The following is a 4,686-nucleotide window of genomic DNA, read 5'->3' as shown; positions in this document are numbered from 1 at the left end:
AGGAGGGCCACTCAGACAATCAGAGGGCTGGAGCACCTCTCCAATGAGGAAAGGTTGAGGGAACTAGGATTGTTTAGCTTGGAAAAGAGAAGGCTCCAGAGAGACTTCACTGTGGCCTTCCAGTATTTGAAAGGAGCACATAAACAGGAGAGGGTATATCTGTTTACGAAGGTGGATAGTGATAAGACAAGGGGAAATGGTTTTAAACTAAGGGAAGGCTTAGGTTAGATGTTAGGAGGAAGTTTTCGCTCAGAGGGTGGTGACGCACTGGAACAGGTTGCCCAAAGAGGTTGTGTACTCACCAGTGGTGAGTACAAAAGATTGATCACAGTATTTTCTGAACTACATCAGTTCTTGGGTGGAAATATGATGACGAAAGCTAACTACCAGTGATGTAAAATAACTGTATTGATCTAGGTTTCTGTTCTCACCTAGGAAATACAATTTAACATTAAAAATCAGTGCTGAAGTGTGTAGGCACAGAAACAAGTAGAATAAACACTGCAGAGGTATGTACATGCCAAGAAGTGATTAGTAAAATGCTTACTTTCACAAACAAGAAAAGCGAGTTTCAATGTTGCATTTGTCATCTGTTCAATCTGAAATTGCTGAGGCCTACAGAAGAAATCATTATTAATATCAGAAGATCTTACTGTAGATAAACAGAAGTTCCATTTTATCGCAGAATTTTCTTCTAAGGTTTCTGAGTGGACTGTGGGAAATTTCCATCTTTGCATCTTACTTCACCCTCAATTAATGTCCTACCTGTAATACTGTTTATACTGGTGTCAGTCATGCCAACAGACAGTAGGGAAAGAAATGGACGTCATGCCAACTCCTGATACTCAAATTCCCTATAGTCTATGAATGAAATTAAGAATGCTTGGTATCTTATAATTACCTGTATATTTCATTGTTCTACATTAAATCCAATTTGATTTCCAATTCTGTTTTGGCACAGAGACTGAGATTCCCAGGCAAAAGTCATCCTTACGTTCTCTTCAGCTATGTCTAGTGAAAAGCGTCGGTTAACTGTTGATAGCAAACTGCATTAGCTGAACTGCAGTGCTCATGCTAAGTCTTTTCCTTGACCAAATTTTTATGTGATTGGAAATGTATTCCATTCATTACTCTCATTTCCAGCTTCTTGAGGTGCACTGTAGAACGTGGAGTTCCCCCGCAGTTCACCTTTGTTTCTGACCTTAAACTATACACTATATCTCCACATGCTATTATACAAAGTGGCTGCTTTCTTCTGAAACAGTTCTGTGTAGGTTTATATTATATATAATCGATCTACATTTTACTTAAATGGATTCTGTTTACAGCTCATGTTTAGCCTGAATTAGTCTTGCAGAATTTGTCAAACTCTGATTCTCCAAGGATGTAAACAGAATGCATGTATTTTTCAATACTTATTCCCTTTTACTCTATTTACCACACTAGGGAATTTTTAAATGTCAGTCTAATGATTGACTTTGTACATCATTTCACATTGCAGGGTAGTGTCAGTTGCTGGAGTTGTTGGAGGAAATGAATGTAAGGATCTCCAGATGCTGCTAGTGACTTTGGAAATGTTAGCCATGTGTTCTGCATAGTGTTAAATGTATTGCCAAGAGGAGAATAAAAAAGTTGCCTTGTCTCCTCTATAACAAGTAGAACCCATCACAAAAGCATCAGGATATAAAAACAGGAATCAGAATTACATAGTAAAAAAAGCTTAGTGGCTCTCTTTTGTCATGATAGCATTAGACAGCCCTCCTCTCTCAGAAGACTTGGATAAATGTACCTATCTTGCTAACTCATCATTAGCAAGACTAAGGGTGTGAATGGTAACACAGCCCCAAAAATGCTGAAGCAGAAAAGATGTCAGACAGTCCTCCCTTGAAGAGTTCATTCTGTCCAGGGAGCCATTCTAAGCTAAGATGGAGAACATACAAACTTGCTTTTATAGATAAACCAGGGAAACGCAATTGCATGATATTGGAATATATTTAATGTCCATCCCAGATATATATGACACATATATAATTCAAGAAACAATTTGGTGATGACCTATCAGTTGCTGCAAAATATCTTGAAAAAGCTTCTTCATATCTGCAGTGTCTGAGAAATTGTACACTCAACCTTGTGTCCACTCTAGTCAATATGTCTGAAGCATGAAAAGGAAACAAGCCCTTCTCATTCTTTTAAATCTCTTCAGGGCTCACCCAGCAAGATGGTCTTTCCTAAGGAAAAAAGAGAGATTTATATGAGCACTTGTCTTTTCCATGATGCCTGATGGTAACACCCTTTTTGGACAAGCCCAATGGCATTATGCAACCAGAATCAGGATCTAAAGCAAGTGTACTGGAGCAGCTAGCGACTGTGCCTGCTAGCCTATGGGAGCAGTGCAGGAGTCAGACAAAAACTAGAAGAGAGCACATCCTTTTCTCAAAAAATCTTTGTAAAAATGCTTCTGCATTTAGCAGTTTGTAAACTGAAGGCTTAAATTATAGATTTGGTATAATTTTATATAGCATGCAACTTTACATTTCCTCAAGGAGCAACTCAAAGATTTTACTGAACTAAGAAAATTTCACTTGAGACTAAAGTGACAAAAGAACAATTTTCATTACCTCAGTAAAAACCAGTTTGGTCTTGGCTGGGTGATAGCATGAGTTGGCAGGGAATTCTGATGTGAACTCTCAAGTATCTGAATTCTGAATTCACCTTCTGAATTCATTATCTCCATTGGATACAGGGATTGAGCTAGAGAGGAGAAAAATTGCAATGGAAACAAGTTCATTTGACATAATAAAATGCAGAAGTTTTCTGACAGAACAATGCACTAACCTTTCAGTCTTCAAGGACATTTCCTGTATGGAATGAATATGGGAACATATGAAAACATCTTCAGCTCTATAAAAACTAAGGAAGATTTGGACTGCAGTCCCCAGTGTTAGTTTTGGTATTGTGAGATCTTCACTGTCATTTTTGTTCAGCATACTTCTCAGTGATCTTCAATGACAACAGCAAAAACTCCCTCTTTCTGTATGTAATGGCTGCATACTCCTTGTGTTTCAGAATATGTGTTTCAAAAAGCTAGGATCCATCGAATTTTTTCACTGAAGAATTGACAATTTACCTCCTACAGGTAATGACTCAAAAATGGATGAAGATTTTTTTATGGGTGTTGAATTTGTTTTCTGGCAATGTCCTCAGAGTTTACTTAAGGAAATTTAAATAGAGCAAGTTAGCTGTTTTAGTAATTTTGAACTGAAATATACATTTTGCAGACTTTTTTTATTTTTTTTTTATTTATTATTATTATTTATTTTTTTTATAAACCTATGTTGCAACGTGAGTCTACTAGTATCATTACAGTCAGTTCAATTCCATTTCATGGCTAACCCCTGAGATTTTCAATGATGAGATCCAGCTAGAATGTAATTGTATGACAAGTTCTGGGCTACATAGTACTGAGAGAACAACATGGGATGTTTTAATTTACTTGGCTCACAAATAAATCAGCCATTTTCATTTGCCAAAGACCCCTTCTTCATTTATTAGCACTTTTAATATGCTCTTCAAAGTCAGGCACTACTTACAAATACTTTTCTTTTATGATAATCTGTATATGTTACATGCATTTATTTTATTTAGACATAACTCAGTCGCTGCCTAAGCATCTGTGCATTTAGAAGCAAAGAGACTGCAAAACAGTGTCACCATACAAAAAAAGCCTGAAGCCTCAACATTTCCTTGTATCCTGGCTTTGTAAAGAACGTATGCTGTGGTCTTCTTACCAACTTGAGTCATGTGAATTTGATGTAATATGAGTAAAAAGCAAGATATTTAACTCAGAAGAGCTAACGATCTCAAGGCTGGCCCTGGGCAGCTCAATGGACTGGGTGCACCCTGACAAACCATCCCATGCCTGCAGCCTACAGCTCTAGCAGACAAGCTGGCAGGAGAGCAGACTCCCCTTCTCCTTGGAAGATTGATCAGGGCAGCCACAGTGCCACTTGCTGGGATTTGGAGAAGTGGGTTAATACCTAGCCTAGGTTCTGGGCTTGCTTTGCTTGGAAGGTCTAAGGCTGCTGCACTCTCCTGGTGCCATGCATGCAGAAGTTATCTTGCTCTGGGACACCTCTGCCGGTAGGATTGGACATGGGAGTCATCAGGTAATCTCTGAGCCTGGCTCTCCAGCTGCTTATCTCCTCCTCAGTTACAATCCCAATTACCCTGTTACAGTAATTAAAGAAAAATGATCCATGACAATACCAGAAGTTCTGCTTTGAGGCCCATTCTCTCTATCTAGCTTCCTGGGGGCCAGCACCAGGGTTTGCATGAATGAGGTCTTCCCAAGTGAGCGGACAGAGACAGCAGGTCTGACTCAGTATGTTCCAATCAGTTTTTTATTCTATTGCTAATCCGACCTCTGGTGTTTACAAGAAAAACCTCTGCCTTCACACCACATTTCTAAAAATCGCTCAGGAAAGCATCATCAAGCATCTAACCCCCCGATTCTCTTCCCCACCCCAGAGGCGCTGTCCCCTTTCCTCACTTCCCCATCGCTACACTGGCCACTCCTGCACCCCACAGCAGTTTCCCAGCAGCCTCCCCCCGCCCCTTAAAGATCTATATAGTCCCGTGTAGACCATTTAAATCCCCATGCAGGACCACGGATCTCCCCGTGCCACC

This window comes from Meleagris gallopavo, chromosome Z (assembly GCF_000146605.3).
Source record: "Meleagris gallopavo isolate NT-WF06-2002-E0010 breed Aviagen turkey brand Nicholas breeding stock chromosome Z, Turkey_5.1, whole genome shotgun sequence".
NCBI lineage: Eukaryota > Metazoa > Chordata > Aves > Galliformes > Phasianidae > Meleagris > Meleagris gallopavo.
The sequence above is the reverse complement of the archived record's forward strand: the minus strand, read 5'-3'. Positions refer to the sequence as shown.